The following is a 23,828-nucleotide window of genomic DNA, read 5'->3' as shown; positions in this document are numbered from 1 at the left end:
AACGTATTACGCTATATGGTATAACGTTATGACGTATGACGTTATATGGTATAACGTTATAGCGTATTACGTTATATTGTATAACCTTATATACTATGACGTTATAACGTATTACGTTACATGGTATAACGTTATATGGTATGTCGTTATAACGTATTACGTTATACGGTATGACGTTATAACGTATTACGTTATATGGTATAACGTTATAACGTATTACGTTATATGGTATAACGTTATATGGTATGCCGTTATAACGTATTACGTTGTATGGTATAACGTTATAATGTATTACGTTATATGGTATAACGTTATAATGTATTACGTTATATGGTATAACGATATATGGTATGACGTTATGACGTATTACGTTATGTGGTATAACGTTATAACGTATTACGTTATATGGTATAACGTTATAACGTATTACGTTATATGGTATAACGTTATGACGTATTACGTTATATGGTATAACGTTATAGCGTATTACGTTATATGGTATAACCTTATATACTATGACGTTATAACGTATTACGTTATATGGTATAACGTTATAACGTATTACGTTATATGGTATAACGTTATAACGTATTACGTTATATGGGATAACGTTATGACGTATAACGTTATATGGTATAACGTTATAGCGTATTACGTTATATGGTATAACCTTATATACTATGACGTTATAACGTATTACGTTGTATGGCATAACGTTATATAGTATGACGTTATAGCGTATTACGTTATATGGTATAACGTTATGACGTATTCCGTTATATGGTATGACGTTATAACGTATTACGTGATATGGTATAACGTTATAACGTATTACGGTATATGGTATAACGTTATAACGTATTACGTTATATGGTATAAAGTTATATGGTATGCCGTTATAACGTATTACGTTGTATGGTATAACGTTATAATGTATTACGTTATATGGTATAACGATATATGGTATGACGTTATAACGTATTACGTTATGTGGTATAACGTTATATGGTATGACGTTATAACGCATTACGTTATATGGTATATCGTTATAACGTATTACGTTGTATGGTATTACGGTATAACGTATTACGTTAAATGGTATAACGTTATAACGTATTACGTTATATGGTATAACGTTATAACGTATTACGTTATATGGTATAACGTTATAACGTATTACGTTATATGGTATAACGTTATGACGTATTACGTTATATGGTATAACGTTATAGCGTATTACGTTATATGGTATAACCTTATATACTATGACGTTATAACGCATTATGTTACAGGGTATAACGTTATATGGTATGTCGTTATAACGTATTACGTTATATGGTATAACGTTATGACGTATTACGTTATACGGTATAACGTTATAACGTATTACGTTATATGGTATTACGTTATAACGTATTACGTTATATGGTATAACGTTATAACGTATTACGTTATATGGTATAACGTTATAACGTATTACGCTATATGGTATAACGTTATGACGTATTACGTTATATGGTATAACGTTATAACGTATTACGTTATATGGTATAACGTTATAACGTATTACGTGATATGGTATAACGTTATAATGTATTACGTTATATGGTATAACGATATATGGTATGACGTTATAACGTATTACGTTATGTGATATAACGTTATATGGTATTACGTTATAACGCATTACGTTATATGGAATATCGTTATAACGTATTACGTTATATGGTATGACGTTATAACGTATTACGTTATATGGTATAACGTTATATGGTATGCCGTTATAACGTATTACGTTGTATGGTATGACGTTATAACGTATTACGTTATATGGTATAACGTTATAACATATTACGTTATGTGGTATAACGTTATGACGTATTACGTTATATGGTATAACGTTATAGCGTATTACGTTATATGGTATAACGTTATATGGTATGCCGTTATAACGTATTACGTTGTATGGTATGACGTTATAACGTATTACGTTATATGGTATAACGTTATAACATATTACGTTATGTGGTATAACGTTATGACGTATTACGTTATATGGTATAACGTTATAGCGTATTACGTTATATGGTATATCGTTATAACGTATTACGTTATATGGTATTACGTTGTAACGTATTACGTTATATGGTATAACGTTATAACGTATTACGTTATATGGTATAACGTTATGACGTATTACGTTATATGGTATAACGTTATAACGTATTACGTTATATGGTATAACGTTATAACGTATTACGTTATATGGTATAACGTTATATGGTATGCCGTTATAACGTATTATGTTATATGGTATAACGTTATAATGTATTACGTTATATGGTATAACGTTATATGGTATGTCGTTATACCGTATTACGTTATATGGTATGACGTTATAACGTATTACGTTATATGGTATGACGTTATAACGTATTACCTTATATGGTATAACGTTGTATCGTTTTACGTTATATGGTATTACGTTATAACGTATTACGTTATATGGTATAACGTTATAACGTATTACGTTATATGGTATAACGTTATAACGTATTACGTTATATGGTATAACGTTATGACGTATGACGTTATATGGTATAACGTTATAGCGTATTACGTTATATTGTATAACCTTATATACTATGACGTTATAACGTATTACGTTACATGGTATAACGTTATATGGTATGTCGTTATAACGTATTACGTTATACGGTATGACGTTATAACGTATTACGTTATATGGTATAACGTTATAACGTATTACGTTATATGGTATAACGTTATATGGTATGCCGTTATAACGTATTACGTTGTATGGTATAACGTTATAATGTATTACGTTATATGGTATAACGTTATAATGTATTACGTTATATGGTATAACGATATATGGTATGACGTTATGACGTATTACGTTATGTGGTATAACGTTATAACGTATTACGTTATATGGTATAACGTTATAACGTATTACGTTATATGGTATAACGTTATGACGTATTACGTTATATGGTATAACGTTATAGCGTATTACGTTATATGGTATAACCTTATATACTATGACGTTATAACGTATTACGTTATATGGTATAACGTTATAACGTATTACGTTATATGGTATAACGTTATAACGTATTACGTTATATGGGATAACGTTATGACGTATAACGTTATATGGTATAACGTTATAGCGTATTACGTTATATGGTATAACCTTATATACTATGACGTTATAACGTATTACGTTGTATGGCATAACGTTATATAGTATGACGTTATAGCGTATTACGTTATATGGTATAACGTTATGACGTATTCCGTTATATGGTATGACGTTATAACGTATTACGTGATATGGTATAACGTTATAACGTATTACGGTATATGGTATAACGTTATAACGTATTACGTTATATGGTATAAAGTTATATGGTATGCCGTTATAACGTATTACGTTGTATGGTATAACGTTATAATGTATTACGTTATATGGTATAACGATATATGGTATGACGTTATAACGTATTACGTTATGTGGTATAACGTTATATGGTATGACGTTATAACGCATTACGTTATATGGTATATCGTTATAACGTATTACGTTGTATGGTATTACGGTATAACGTATTACGTTAAATGGTATAACGTTATAACGTATTACGTTATATGGTATAACGTTATAACGTATTACGTTATATGGTATAACGTTATAACGTATTACGTTATATGGTATAACGTTATGACGTATTACGTTATATGGTATAACGTTATAGCGTATTACGTTATATGGTATAACCTTATATACTATGACGTTATAACGCATTATGTTACAGGGTATAACGTTATATGGTATGTCGTTATAACGTATTACGTTATATGGTATGACGTTATAACATATTACGTTATATGGTATAACGTTATAACGTATTACGTTATATGGTATAACGTTATATGGTATGCCGTTATAACGTTATACCATATAACGTATATATGGTATGACGTTATAACGTATTACGTTATGTGATATAACGTTATATGGTTTGACGTTATAACGCATTAAGTTATATGGTATATCGTTATAACGTATTACGTTATATGGTATTACGTTGTAACGTATTACGTTATATGGTATAACGTTATAACGTATTACGTTATATGGTATAACGTTATGACGTAATACGTTATATGGTATAACGTTATGGCGTATTACGTTATATGGTATAACCTTATATACTATGACGTTATAACGTATTACGTTGCATGTTATAACGTTATATGGTATGTCGTTATAACGTATTACGTTATATGGTATGACGTTATAACGTATTACATTATATGGTATAACGTTATAACGTATTACGTTATATGGTATTACGTTATAACGTATTACGTTATATGGTATAACGTTATAACGTATTACGTTATATGGTATTACGTTATAACGTATTACGTTATATGGTATAACGTTATAACGTATTACGTTATATGGTATAACGTTATAACGTATTACGCTATATGGTATAACGTTATGACGTATTACGTTATATGGTATAACGTTATGACGTATTACGTTATATGGTATAACGTTATAACGTATTACGTTATGTGATATAACGATATATGGTATGACGTTATAACGCATTACGTTATATGGTATATCGTTATAATGTATTACGTTATATGGTATTACGTTATAACGTATTACGTTATATGGTATAACGTTATAACGTATTACGTTATATGGTATAACGTTATGACGTATTACGTTATACGGTATAACGTTATAACGTATTACGTTATATGGTATTACGTTATAACGTATTACGTTATATGGTATAACGTTATAACGTATTACGTTATATGGTATAACGTTATAACGTATTACGCTATATGGTATAACGTTATGACGTATTACGTTATATGGTATAACGTTATAACGTATTACGTTATATGGTATAACGTTATAACGTATTACGTGATATGGTATAACGTTATAATGTATTACGTTATATGGTATAACGATATATGGTATGACGTTATAATGTATTACGTTATGTGATATAACGTTATATGGTATTACGTTATAACGCATTACGTTATATGGAATATCGTTATAACGTATTACGTTATATGGTATGACGTTATAACGTATTACGTTATATGGTATAACGTTATATGGTATGCCGTTATAACGTATTACGTTGTATGGTATGACGTTATAACGTATTACGTTATATGGTATAACGTTATAACATATTACGTTATGTGGTATAACGTTATGACGTATTACGTTATATGGTATAACGTTATAGCGTATTACGTTATATGGTATAACGTTATATGGTATGCCGTTATAACGTATTACGTTGTATGGTATGACGTTATAACGTATTACGTTATATGGTATAACGTTATAACATATTACGTTATGTGGTATAACGTTATGACGTATTACGTTATATGGTATAACGTTATAGCGTATTACGTTATATGGTATATCGTTATAACGTATTACGTTATATGGTATTACGTTGTAACGTATTACGTTATATGGTATAACGTTATAACGTATTACGTTATATGGTATAACGTTATGACGTATTACGTTATATGGTATAACGTTATGGCGTATTACGTTATGTGATATAACGTTATATCGTATGACGTTATAACGCATTACGTTATATGGTATATCGTTATAACGTATTACGTTGTATGGTATGACGTTATAACGTATTACGTTATATGGTATAACGTTATAACATATTACGTTATGTGGTATAACGTTATGACGTATTACGTTATATGGTATAACGTTATAGCGTATTACGTTATATGGTATATCGTTATAACGTATTACGTTATATGGTATTACGTTGTAACGTATTACGTTATATGGTATAACGTTATAACGTATTACGTTATATGGCATTACGTTATAACGTATTACGTTATATGGTATAACGTTATGACGTATTACGTTATATGGTATAACGTTATAACGTATTACGTTATGTGATATAACGTTATATGGTATGACGTTATAACGCATTACGTTATATGGTATATCGTTATAACGTATTACGTTGTATGGTATGACGTTATAACGTATTACGTTACATGGAATAACGTTATGACGTATTACGTTATATGGTATAACGTTATAACGTATTACGTTATATGGTATTATGTTATAACGTATTACGTTATATGGTATAACGTTATAACGTATTACGTTATATGGTATAACGTTATAACGTATTACGCTATATGGTATAACGTTATGACGTATTACGTTATATGGTATAACGTTATAACGTATTACGTTATATGGTATAACGTTATAACGTATTACGTTATATGGTATAACGTTATATGGTATAACGTTATATGGTATGCCGTTATAAAGTATTATGTTATATGGTATAACGTTATAATGTATTACGTTATATGGTATAACGTTATATGGTATGTCGTTATAACGTATTACGTTATATGGTATGACGTTATAACGTATTACGTTATATGGTATAACGTTATATCGTATTACGTTATATGGTATAACGTTATATGGTATGCCGTTATAACGTATTACGTTGTATGGTATAACGTTATAATGTATTACGTTATATGGTATAACGATATATGGTATGACGTTATAACGTATTACTTTATGTGGTATAACGTTATATGGTATGACGTTATAACGGATTACGTTATATGGTGTATCGTTATAACTTATTACGTTATATGGTATTACGTTATAACGTATTACGTTATATGGTATAACGTTATAGCGTATTACGTTATATGGTATAACGTTATAACGTATTACGTTATATGGTATAACGTTATGGCGTATTACGTTATATGGTATAACGTTATAACGTATTACGTTATATGGTATAACGTTATAACGTATTACGTTATATGGTATAACGTTATAGCGTATTACGTTATATGGTATAACCTTATATACTATGACGTTATAACGTATTACGTTGTATGGTATAACGCTGTATCGTATTACGTTATATGGTATTACGTTATATGGTATTACGTTATATGGTATAACGTTATAACGTATTACGTTATATGGTATAACGTTATGACGTATTACGTTATATGGTATAACGTTATAGCGTATTACGTTATATGATATAACCTTATATACTATGACGTTATAACGTATTACGTTACATGGTATAACGTTATATGGTATGTCGTTATAACGTATTACGTTATATGGTATGACGTTATAACGTATTACGTTGTATGGAATAACGTTATAATGTATTACGTTATATGGTATAACGATATATCGTATGACGATATAACGTATTACGTTATATGGTATAACGTTATGACGTATTACGTTATGTGGTATAACGTTATAACGTATTACGTTAAATGGTATAACGTTATATGGTATGACGTGATAACGTATTACGTTATATGGTATGACGTTATAACGTATTACGTTATATGGTATAACGTTATAACGTATTGCGTGATATGGTATAACGTTATAATGTATTACGTTATATGGTATAACGATATATGGTATGACGTTATAACGTATTACGTTATGTGATATAACGTTATATGGTATGACGTTATAACGCATTACGTTACATGGTATAACGTTATATGGTATGTCGTTATAACGTATTATGTTATATGGTAGGACGTTATAACGTATTACGTTATATGGTATAACGTTATATAGTATGACGTTATAACGTATTACGTTATATTTTATAACGTTATGACGTATTCCGTTATATGGTATTACGTTATAACGTATTACGTTATATGGTATAACGTTATAACGTATTACGTTATATGGTATTACGTTATAACGTATTACGTTATATGGTATAACGTTATAACGTATTACGTTATATGGTATAACGTTATAACGTATTACGCTATATGGTATAACGTTATGACGTATTACGTTATATGGTATAACGTTATGACGTATTACGTTATATGGTATAACGTTATGACGTATTACGTTATATGGTATAACGTTATAACGTATTACGTTATGTGATATAACGTTATATGGTATGACGTTATAACGCATTACGTTATATGGTATATCGTTATAATGTATTACGTTATATGGTATTACGTTATAACGTATTACGTTATATGGTATAACGTTATAACGTATTACGTTATATGGTATAACGTTATGACGTATTACGTTATATGGTATAACGTTATAACGTATTACGTTATATGGTATTACGTTATAACGTATTACGTTATATGGTATAACGTTATAACGTATTACGTTATATGGTATAACGTTATAACGTATTACGCTATATGGTATAACGTTATGACGTATTACGTTATATGGTATAACGTTATAACGTATTACGTTATATGGTATAACGTTATGACCTATTACGTTATATGGTATAACGTTATATGGTATGCCGTTATAACGTATTATGTTATATGGTATAACGTTATAATGTATTACGTTATATGGTATAACGTTATATGGTATGTCGTTATAACGTATTACGTTATATGTTATGACGTTATAACGTATTACGTTATATGGTATAACGTTATAACGTATTACGTTATATGGTATAACGTTATATGGTATGCCGTTATAACGTATTACGTTGTATGGTATAACGTTATAATGTATTACGTTATATGGTATAACGATATATGGTATGACGTTATAACGTATTACTTTATGTGGTATAACGTTATATGGTATGACGTTATAACGGATTACGTTATATGGTGTATCGTTATAACTTATTACGTTATATGGTATTACGTTATAACGTATTACGTTATATGGTATAACGTTATAACGTATTACGTTATATGGTATAACGTTATAACGTATTACGTTATATGGTATAACGTTATGGCGTATTACGTTATATGGTATAACGTTATAACGTATTACGTTATATGGTATGACGTTATAACGTATTACGTTATATGGTATAACGTTATAGCGTATTACGTTATATGGTATAACCTTATATACTATGACGTTATAACGTATTACGTTGTATGGTATAACGTTGTATCGTATTACGTTACATGGTATTACGTTATATGGTATAACGTTATAACGTATTACGTTATATGGTATAACGTTATAACGTATTACGTTATATGGTATAACGTTATGACGTATTACGTTATATGGTATAACGTTATAGCGTATTACGTTATATGATATAACCTTATATGCTATGACGTTATAACGTATTACGTTACATGGTATAACGTTATATGGTATGTCGTTATAACGTATTACGTTATATGGTATGACGTTATAACGTATTACGTTGTATGGAATAACGTTATAATGTATTACGTTATATGTTATAACGATATATCGTATGACGATATAACGTATTACGTTATATGGTATTACGTTATAACGTATTACGTTATATGGTATAACGTTATAACGTATTACGTTATATGGTATAACGTTATGACGTATTACGTTATATGGTATAACGTTATAACGTATAACGTTATGTGATATAACGTTATATGGTATGACGTTATAACGCATTACGTTATATGGTATATCGTTATAATGTATTACGTTATATGGTATTACGTTATAACGTATTACGTTATATGGTATAACGTTATAACGTATTACGTTATATGGTATAACGTTATGACGTATTACGTTATATGGTATAACGTTATAACGTATTACGTTATATGGTATTACGTTATAACGTATTACGTTATATGGTATAACGTTATAACGTATTACGTTATATGGTATAACGTTATAACGTATTACGTTATATGGTATAACGTTACGACGTATTACGTTATATGGGATAACGTTATAACGTATTACGTTATATGGTATAACGTTATAACGTATTACGTTATATGGTATAACGTTATATGGTATGCCGTTATAACGTATTATGTTATATGGTATAACGTTATAATGTATTACGTTATATGGTATAACGTTATATGGTATGTCGTTATAACGTATTACGTTATATGGTATGACGTTATAACGTATTACGTTATATGGTATGACGTTATAACGTATTACCTTATATGGTATAACGTTGTATCGTTTTACGTTATATGGTATTACGTTATAACGTATTACGTTATATGGTATAACGTTATAACGTATTACGTTATATGGTATAACGTTATAACGTATTACGTTATATGGTATAACGTTATGACGTATTACGTTATATGGTATAACGTTATAGCGTATTACGTTATATTGTATAACCTTATATACTATGACGTTATAACGTATTACGTTACATGGTATAACGTTATATGGTATGTCGTTATAACGTATTACGTTGTATGGTATGACGTTATAACGTATTACGTTATATGGTATAACTTTATAACATATTACGTTATGTGGTATAACGTTATGACGTATTACGTTATATGGTATAACGTTATAGCGTATTACGTTATATGGTATAACGTTATAACGTATTACGTTATATGGTATAACGTTATAACGTATTACGTTATATGGTATAACGTTATGACGTATTACGTTATATGGGATAACGTTATAACGTATTACGTTATATGGTATAACGTTATAACGTATTACGTTATATGGTATAACGTTATATGGTATGCCGTTATAACGTATTATGTTATATGGTATAACGTTATAATGTATTACGTTATATGGTATAACGTTATATGGTATGTCGTTATAACGTATTACGTTATATGGTATGACGTTATAACGTATTACGTTATATGGTATGACGTTATAACGTATTACCTTATATGGTATAACGTTGTATCGTTTTACGTTATATGGTATTACGTTATAACGTATTACCTTATATGGTATAACGTTGTATCGTTTTACGTTATATGGTATTACGTTATAACGTATTACGTTATATGGTATAACGTTATAACGTATTACGTTATATGGTATAACGTTATAACGTATTACGTTATATGGTATAACGTTATGACGTATTACGTTATATGGTATGACGTTATAACGTATTACGTTATATGGTATAACGTTATAACGTATTACGTTATATGGTATAACGTTATAACGTATTACGCTATATGGTATAACGTTATGACGTATTACGTAATATGGTATAACGTTATGGCGTATTACGTTATATGATATAACCTTATATACTATGACGTTATAACGTATTACGTTACATGGTATAACGTTATATGGTATGTCGTTATAACGTATTACGTTATATGGTATGACGTTATAACGTATTACGTTATATGGTATAACGTTATAACGTATTACGTTATATGGTATTACGTTATAACGTTATAACGTAATACGTTATATGGTATAACGTTATGACGTATTACGTTATATGGTATAACGTTATAACGTATTACGTTATGTGATATAACGTTATATGGTATGACGTTATAACGCATTACGTTATATGGTATATCGTTATAATGTATTACGTTATATGGTACTACGTTATAACGTATTACGTTATATGGTATAACGTTATGACGTATTACGTTATATGGTATAACGTTATAACGTATTACGTTATATGGTATAACGTTATGACGTATTACGTTATATTGTATAACGTTATATGGTATGCCGTTATAACGTATTATGTTATATGGTATAACGTTATAATGTATTACGTTATATGGTATAACGTTATATGGTATGTCGTTATAACGTATTACGTTATATGGTATGACGTTATAACGTATTACGTTATATGGTATAACGTTATAACGTATTACGTTATATGGTATAACGTTATATGGTATGCCGTTATAACGTATTACGTTGTATGGTATGACGTTATAACGTATTACGTTATATGGTATAACGTTATAACATATTACGTTATGTGGTATAACGTTATGACGTATTACGTTATATGGTATAACGTTATAGCGTATTACGTTATATGGTATAACGTTATATGGTATGCCGTTATAACGTATTACGTTGTATGGTATGACGTTATAACGTATTACGTTATATGGTATAACGTTATAACATATTACGTTATGTGGTATAACGTTATGACGTATTACGTTATATGGTATAACGTTATAGCGTATTACGTTATATGGTATATCGTTATAACGTATTACGTTATATGGTATTACGTTGTAACGTATTACGTTATATGGTATTACGTTATAACGTATTACGTTATATGGTATAACGTTATGACGTATTACGTTATATGGTATAACGTTATGGCGTATTACGTTATGTGATATAACGTTATATGGTATGACGTTATAACGCATTACGTTATATGGTATATCGTTATAACGTATTACGTTGTATGGTATGACGTTATAACGTATTACGTTATATGGTATAACGTTATAACATATTACGTTATGTGGTATAACGTTATGACGTATTACGTTATATGGTATAACGTTATAGCGTATTACGTTATATGGTATATCGTTATAACGTATTACGTTATATGGTATTACGTTGTAACGTATTACGTTATATGGTATAACGTTATAACGTATTACGTTATATGGTATTACGTTATAACGTATTACGTTATATGGTATAACGTTATGACGTATTACGTTATATGGTATAACGTTATAACGTATTACGTTATGTGATATAACGTTATATGGTATGACGTTATAACGCATTACGTTATATGGTATATCGTTATAACGTATTACGTTGTATGGTATGACGTTATAACGTATTACGTTACATGGAATAACGTTATGACGTATTACGTTATATGGTATAACGTTATAACGTATTACGTTATATGGTATTACGTTATAACGTATTACGTTATATGGTATAACGTTATAACGTATTACGTTATATGGTATAACGTTATAACGTATTACGCTATATGGTATAACGTTATGACGTATTACGTTATATGGTATAACGTTATAACGTATTACGTTATATGGTATAACGTTATAACGTATTACGTTATATGGTATAACGTTATATGGTATAACGTTATATGGTATGCCGTTATAACGTATTATGTTATATGGTATAACGTTATAATGTATTACGTTATATGGTATAACGTTATATGGTATGTCGTTATAACGTATTACGTTATATGGTATGACGTTATAACGTATTACGTTATATGGTATAACGTTATATGGTATGCCGTTATAACGTATTACGTTGTATGGTATAACGTTATAATGTATTACGTTATATGGTATAACGATATATGGTATGACGTTATAACGTATTACTTTATGTGGTATAACGTTATATGGTATGACGTTATAACGGATTACGTTATATGGTGTATCGTTATAACTTATTACGTTATATGGTATTACGTTATAACGTATTACGTTATATGGTATAACGTTATAGCGTATTACGTTATATGGTATAACGTTATAACGTATTACGTTATATGGTATAACGTTATGGCGTATTACGTTATATGGTATAACGTTATAACGTATTACGTTATATGGTATAACGTTATAACGTATTACGTTATATGGTATAACGTTATAGCGTATTACGTTATATGGTATAACCTTATATACTATGACGTTATAACGTATTACGTTGTATGGTATAACGCTGTATCGTATTACGTTATATGGTATTACGTTATATGGTATTACGTTATATGGTATAACGTTATAACGTATTACGTTATATGGTATAACGTTATGACGTATTACGTTATATGGTATAACGTTATAGCGTATTACGTTATATGATATAACCTTATATACTATGACGTTATAACGTATTACGTTACATGGTATAACGTTATATGGTATGTCGTTATAACGTATTACGTTATATGGTATGACGTTATAACGTATTACGTTGTATGGAATAACGTTATAATGTATTACGTTATATGGTATAACGATATATCGTATGACGATATAACGTATTACGTTATATGGTATAACGTTATGACGTATTACGTTATGTGGTATAACGTTATAACGTATTACGTTATATGGTATAACGTTATATGGTATGACGTGATAACGTATTACGTTATATGGTATGACGTTATAACGTATTACGTTATATGGTATAACGTTATAACGTATTACGTGATATGGTATAACGTTATAATGTATTACGTTATATGGTATAACGATATATGGTATGACGTTATAACGTATTACGTTATGTGATATAACGTTATATGGTATGACGTTATAACGCATTACGTTACATGGTATAACGTTATATGGTATGTCGTTATAACGTATTATGTTATATGGTAGGACGTTATAACGTATTACGTTATATGGTATAACGTTATATAGTATGACGTTATAACGTATTACGTTATATTTTATAACGTTATGACGTATTCCGTTATATGGTATTACGTTATAACGTATTACGTTATATGGTATAACGTTATAACGTATTACGTTATATGGTATTACGTTATAACGTATTACGTTATATGGTATAACGTTATAACGTATTACGTTATATGGTATAACGTTATAACGTATTACGCTATATGGTATAACGTTATGACGTATTACGTTATATGGTATAACGTTATGACGTATTACGTTATATGGTATAACGTTATGGCGTATTACGTTATATGGTATAACGTTATAACGTATTACGTTATGTGATATAACGTTATATGGTATGACGTTATAACGCATTACGTTATATGGTATATCGTTATAATGTATTACGTTATATGGTATTACGTTATAACGTATTACGTTATATGGTATAACGTTATAACGTATTACGTTATATGGTATAACGTTATGACGTATTACGTTATATGGTATAACGTTATAACGTATTACGTTATATGGTATTACGTTATAACGTATTACGTTATATGGTATAACGTTATAACGTATTACGTTATATGGTATAACGTTATAACGTATTACGCTATATGGTATAACGTTATGACGTATTACGTTATATGGTATAACGTTATAACGTATTACGGTATATGGTATAACGTTATAACGTATTACGTTATATGGTATAACGTTATATGGTATGCCGTTATAACGTATTACGTTGTATGGTATAACGTTATAATGTATTACGTTATATGGTATAACGATATATGGTATGACGTTATAACGTATTACGTTATGTGGTATAACGTTATATGGTATGACGTTATAACGCATTACGTTATATGGTATATCGTTATAACGTATTACGTTATATGGTATTACGGTATAACGTATTACGTTAAATGGTATAACGTTATAACGTATTACGTTATATGGTATAACGTTATAACGTATTACGTTATATGGTATAACGTTATAACGTATTACGTTATATGGTATAACGTTATGACGTATTACGTTATATGGTATAACGTTATAGCGTATTACGTTATATGGTATAACCTTATATACTATGACGTTATAACGCATTACGTTACAGGGTATAACGTTATATGGTATGTCGTTATAACGTATTACGTTATATGGTATGACGTTATAACATATTACGTTATATGGTATAACGTTATAACGTATTACGTTATATGGTATAACGTTATATGGTATGCCGTTATAACGTTATACCATATAACGTATATATGGTATGACGTTATAACGTATTACGTTATGTGATATAACGTTATATGGTTTGACGTTATAACGCATTACGTTATATGGTATATCGTTATAACGTAATACGTTATATGGTATTACGTTGTAACGTATTACGTTATATGGTATAACGTTATAACGTATTACGTTATATGGTATAACGTTATGACGTATTACGTTATATGGTATAACGTAATGGCGTATTACGTTATATGGTATAACCTTATATACTATGACGTTATAACGTATTACGTTACATGGTATAACGTTATATGGTATGTCGTTATAACGCATTACGTTATATGGTATGACGTTATAAAGTATTACGTTATATGGTATAACGTTATAACGTATTACGTTATATGGTATTACGTTATAACGTATTACGTTATATGGTATAACGTTATAACGTATTACGTTATATGGTATTACGTTATAACGTATTACGTTATATGGTATAACGTTATAACGTATTACGTTATATGGTATAACGTTATAACGTATTACGCTATATGGTATAACGTTATGACGTATTACGTTATATGGTATAACGTTATGACGTATTACGTTATATGGTATAACGTTATGACGTATTACGTTATATGGTATAACGTTATAACGTATTACGTTATGTGATATAACGTTATATGGTATGACGTTATAACGCATTACGTTATATGGTATATCGTTATAATGTATTACGTTATATGGTATTACGTTATAACGTATTACGTTATATGGTATAACGTTATAACGTATTTCGTTATATGGTATAACGTTATGACGTATTACGTTATATGGTATAACGTTATAACGTATTACGTTATATGGTATTACGTTATAACGTATTCCGTTATATGGTATAACGTTATAACGTATTACGTTATATGGTATAACGTTATAACGTATTACGCTATATGGTATAACGTTATGACGTATTACGTTATATGGTATAACGTTATAACGTATTACGTTATATGGTATAACGTTATGACCTATTACGTTATATGGTATAACGTTATATGGTATGCCGTTATAACGTATTATGTTATATGGTATAACGTTATAATGTATTACGTTATATGGTATAACGTTATATGGTATGTCGTTATAACGTATTACGTTATATGGTATGACGTTATAACGTATTACGTTATATGGTATAACGTTATAACGTATTACGTTATATGGTATAACGTTATAACGTATTACGTTATATGGTATAACGTTATGACCTATTACGTTATATGGTATAACGTTATATGGTATGCCGTTATAACGTATTATGTTATATGGTATAACGTTATAATGTATTACGTTATATGGTATAACGTTATATGGTATGTCGTTATAACGTATTACGTTATATGGTATGACGTTATAACGTATTACGTTATATGGTATAACGTTATAACGTATTACGTTATATGGTATAACGTTATATGGTATGCCGTTATAACGTATTATGTTATATGGTATAACGTTATAATGTATTACGTTATATGGTATAACGTTATATGGTATGTCGTTATAACGTATTACGTTATATGGTATAACGTTATAACGTATTACGTTATATGGTATAACGTTATGACCTATTACGTTATATGGTATAACGTTATATGGTATGCCGTTATAACGTATTATGTTATATGGTATAACGTTATAATGTATTACGTTATATGGTATAACGTTATATGGTATGTCGTTATAACGTATTACGTTATATGGTATGACGTTATAACGTATTACGTTATATGGTATAACGTTATAACGTATTACGTTATATGGTATAACGTTATATGGTATGCCGTTATAACGTATTACGTTGTATGGTATAACGTTATAATGTATTACGTTATATGGTATAACGATATATGGTATGACGTTATAACGTATTACTTTATGTGGTATAACGTTATATGGTATGACGTTATAACGGATTACGTTATATGGTGTATCGTTATAACGTAATACGTTATATGGTATAACGTTATAACGTATTACGTTATATGGTATAACGTTATGGCGTATTACGTTATATGGTATAACGTTATAACGTATTACGTTATATGGTATGACGTTATAACGTATTACGTTATATGGTATAACGTTATAGCGTATTACGTTATATGGTATAACCTTATATACTATGACGTTATAACGTATTACGTTGTATGGTATAACGTTGTATCGTATTACGTTATATGGTATTACGTTATATGGTATAACGTTATAACGTATTACGTTATATGGTATAACGTTATAACGTATTACGTTATGTGGTATAACGTTATGACGTATTACGTTATATGGTATAACGTTATAGCGTATTACGTTATATGGTATGACGTTATAACGTATTACGTTATATGGCATAACGTTATATAGTATGACGTTATAACGTATTACGTTATATTTTATAACGTTATGACGTATTCCGTTATATGGTATGACGTTATAACGTATTACGTGATATGGTATAACGTTATAATGTATTACGTTATATGGTATAACGATATATGGTATGACGTTATAACGTATTACGTTATGTGATATAACGTTATATGGTATGACCTTATAACGCATTACGTTATATGGTATATCGTTATAACGTATTACGTTATATGGTATTACGTTGTAATGTATTACGTTATATGGTATAGCGTTATAACGTATTACGTTATTTGGTATAACGTTATGACGTATTACGTTATATGGTATAACGTTATGGCGTATTACGTTATATGGTATAACCTTATATACTATGACGTTATAACGTATTACGTTACATGGTATAACGTTATATGGTATGTCGTTATAACGTATTATGTTATATGGTAGGACGTTATAACGTATTACGTTATATGGTATAACGTTATAACGTATTACGTTATATGGTATTACGTTATAACGTATTACGTTATATGGTATAACGTTATAACGTATAACGTTATATGCTATAACGTTATGACGTATTACGTTATATGGTATAACGTTATAACGTATTACGTTATGTGATATAACGCTATATGGTATGACGTTATAACGCATTACGTTATATGGTATATCGTTATAATGTATTACGTTATATGGTATTACGTTATAACGTATTACGTTATATGGTATAACGTTATAACGTATTACGTTATATGGTATAACGTTATGACGTATTACGTTATATGGTATAACGTTATAACGTATTACGTTATATGGAATTACGTTATAACGTATTACGCTATATGGTATAACGTTATGACGTATTACGTTATATGGTATAACGCTATAACGTATTACGTTATATGCTATAACGTTATAACGTATTACGTTATATGGTATAACGTTATATGGTATGCCGTTATAACGTATTATGTTATATGGTATAACGTTATAATGTATTACGTTATATGGTATAACGTTATATGGTATGTCGTTATAACGTATTACGTTATATGGTATGACGTTATAACGTATTACGTTATATGGTATAACGTTATAACGTATTACGTTATATGGTATAACGTTATGACGTATTACGTTATATGGTATAACGTTATAGCGTATTACGTTATATGATATAACCTTATATACTATGACGTTATAACGTATTACGTTACATGGTATAACGTTATATGGTATGTCGTTATAACGTATTACGTTATATGGTATGACGTTATAACGTATTACGTTGTATGGAATAACGTTATAATGTATTACGTTATATGGTATAACGATATATCGTATGACGATATAACGTATTACGTTATATGGTATAACGTTATGACGTATTACGTTATGTGGTATAACGTTATAACGTATTACGTTATATGGTATAACGTTATATGGTATGACGTGATAACGTATTACGTTATATGGTATGACGTTATAACGTATTACGTTATATGGTATAACGTTATAACATATTACGTTATGTGGTATAACGTTATGACGTATTACGTTATGTGATATAACGTTATATGGTATGACGTTATAACGCATTACGTTATATGGTATATCGTTATAACGTATTACGTTATATGGTATTACGTTGTAATGTATTACGTTATATGGTATAACGTTATAACGTATTACGTTATATGGTATAACGTTATGACGTATTACGTTATATGGTATAACGTTATGGCGTATTACGTTATATGGTATAACCTTATATACTATGACGTTATAACGTATTACGTTACATGGTATAACGTTATATGGTATGTCGTTATAACGTATTATGTTATATGGTATGACGTTATAACGTATTACGTTATACGGTATAACGTTATAACGTATTACGTTATATGGTATTACGTTATAACGTATTACGTTATATGGTATAACGTTATAACGTATTACGTTATATGGTATAACGTTATGACGTATTACGTTATATGGTATAACGTTATAACGTATTACGTTATGTGATATAACGTTATATGGTATGACGTTATAACGCATTACGTTATATGGTATATCGTTATAACGTATTACGTTATATGGTATTACGTTGTAATGTATTACGTTATATGGTATAACGTTATAACGTATTACGTTATATGGTATAACGTTATGACGTATTACGTTATATGGTATAACGTTATGGCGTATTACGTTATATGGTATAACCTTATATACTATGACGTTATAACGTATTACGTTACATGGTATAACGTTATATGGTATGTCGTTATAACGTATTATGTTATATGGTATGACGTTATAACGTATTACGTTATACGGTATAACGTTATAACGTATTACGTTATATGGTATTACGTTATAACGTATTACGTTATATGGTATAACGTTATAACGTATTACGTTATATGGTATAACGTTATGACGTATTACGTTATATGGTATAACGTTATAACGTATTACGTTATGTGATATAACGTTATATGGTATGACGTTATAACGCATTACGTTATATGGTATATCGTTATAATGTATTACGTTATATGGTATTACGTTATAACGTATTACGTTATATGGTATAACGTTATAACGTATTACGTTATATGGTATAACGTTATGACGTATTACGTTATATGGTATAACGTTATGACGTATTACGTTATATGGTATAACGTTATGGCGTATTACGTTATATGGTATAACCTTATATACTATGACGTTATAACGTATTACGTTACATGGTATAACGTTATATGGTATGTCGTTATAACGTATTATGTTATATGGTAGGACGTTATAACGTATTACGTTATATGGTATAACGTTATAACGTATTACGTTATATGGTATTACGTTATAACGTATTACGTTATATGGTATAACGTTATAACGTATTACGTTATATGGTATGCCGTTATAACGTATTATGTTATATGGTATAACGTTATAATGTATTACGTTATGTGGTATAACGTTATATGGTATGTCGTTATAACGTATTACGTTATATGGTATGACGTTATAACGTATTACGTTATATGGTATAACGTTATAACGTATTACGTTATATGGTATAACGTTATATGGTATGCCGTTATAACGTATTACGTTATATGGTATAACGTTATAATGTATTACGTTATATGGTATAACGATATATGGTATGACGTTATGACGTATTACGTTATGTGGCATAACGTTATAACGTATTACGTTATGTGGTATAACGTTATAACGTATTACGTTATATGGTATAACGTTATAACGTATTACGTTATATGGTATAACGTTATAACGTATCACGTTATATGGTATAACGTTATGACGTATTACGTTATATGGTATAACGTTATAGCGTATTACGTTATATGGTATAACCTTATATACTATGACGTTATAACGTATTACGTTGTATGGTATAACGTTATAATGTATTACGTTATATGGTATAACGATATATGGTATGACGTTATGACGTATTACGTTATATGGTATAACGTTATAACGTATTGCGTTATATGGTATAACGTTATAAAGTATTACGTTATATGGTATAACGTTATAACATATTACGTTATCTGGTGTAACGTTATAACGTATTACGTTATATGGTATAACGTTATGACGTATAACGTTATATGGTATAACGTTATAGCGTATTACGTTATATGGTATGACGTTATAACGTATTACGTTATATGGCATAACGTTATATAGTATGACGTTATAACGTATTATGTTATATGGTATAACGTTATAATGTATTACGTTATATGGTATAACGATATATGGTATGACGTTATGACGTATTACGTTATATGGTATAACGATATATGGTATGACGTTATGACGTATTACGTTATATGGTATTACGTTATAACGTATTACGTTATATGGTATAACGTTGTAACGTATTACGTTATATGGTATAACGTTATAACGTATTACGTTATATGGTATAACGTTATGACGTATTACGTTATATGGTATAACGTTATAACGTATTACGTTATTTGGTATAACGTTATAACGTATTACGTTATATGGTATAACGTTATAACGTATAACGTTATATGGTATAACGTTATAACATATTACGTTATGTGGTATAACGTTATAACGTATTACGTTATATGGTATAACGTTATGACGTATTACGTTAAATGGTATAACGTTATAGCGTATTACGTTACATGGTATGACGTTATAACGTATTACGTTATATGGCATAACGTTAAATAGTATGACGTTATAACGTATTATGTTATATGGTATAACGTTATAATGTATTACGTTATATGGTATAACGATATATGGTATGACGTTATGACGTATTACGTTATATGGTATAACGATATATGGTATGACGTTATATGGTATAACGTTATAACGTTTTACGTTATATGGTATAACGTTATGACGTATTACGTTATATGGTATAACGTTATAACGTATTACGTTATATGGTATAACGTTATAGCGTATTACGTTATATGGTATAACCTTATATACTATGACGTTATATCGTATTACGTTGTATGGTATAACGTTATAATGTATTACGTTATATTGTATAACGTTATAGCGTATTGCGTTATATGGTATAACCTTATATACTATGACGTTAAAACGTATTACGTTGTATGGTATAACGTTATAATGTATTACGTCATATGGTATAACGATATATGGTATGACGTTATGACGTATTACGTTATATGGTATAACGTTATAACGTATTACGTTATATGGTATAACGTTATAATGTATTACGTTATATGGTATAACGTTATAACGTATTACGTTATTTGGTATAACGTTATAACGTATTACATTATATGGTATAACGTTATAACGTATTACGTTATATGGTATTACGTTATAACGTATTACGTTATATGGTATAACGTTATAACGTATTACGTTATATGGTATAACGTTATGACGTATTACGTTATGTGGTATAACGTTATAACGTATTACGTTATATGGTATAAAGTTATGACGTATTACGTTATATGGTATAACGTTATAGCGTATTACGTTATATGGTATGACGTTATAACGTATTACGTTATATGGCATAACGTTATAGAGTATGACGTTATAACGTATTACGTTAAATTTTATAACGTTATGACGTATTCCGTTATATGGTATGACGTTATAACGTGTTACGTGATATGGTATAACGTTATAATGTATTACGTTATATGGTATAACGATATATGGTATGACGTTATAACGTATTACGTTATGTGATATAACGTTATATGGTATGACGTTATAACGCATTACTTTATATGGTATATCGTTATAACGTATTACGTTATATGGTATTACGTTGTAATGTATTACGTTATATGGTATAACGTTATAACGTATTACGTTATATGGTATAACGTTATGACGTATTACGTTATATGGTATAACGTTATGGCGTATTACGTTATATGGTATAACCTTATATACTATGACGTTATAACGTATTACGTTACATGGTATAACGTTATATGGTATGTCGTTATAACGTGTTATGTTATATGGTAGGACGTTATAACGTATTACGTTATACGGTATAACGTTATAACGTATTACGTTATATGGTATTACGTTATAACGTATTACGTTATATGGTATAACGTTATAACGTATTACGTTATATGGTATAACGTTATGACGTATTACGTTATATGGTATAACGTTATAACGTATTACGTTATGTGATATAACGTTATATGGTATGACGTTATAACGCATTACGT

Source organism: Bombus vancouverensis, chromosome 9 (genome assembly GCF_051014615.1).
Source record: "Bombus vancouverensis nearcticus chromosome 9, iyBomVanc1_principal, whole genome shotgun sequence".
In the NCBI taxonomy this organism is placed as follows: domain Eukaryota; kingdom Metazoa; phylum Arthropoda; class Insecta; order Hymenoptera; family Apidae; genus Bombus; species Bombus vancouverensis.
The sequence above is the reverse complement of the archived record's forward strand: the minus strand, read 5'-3'. Positions refer to the sequence as shown.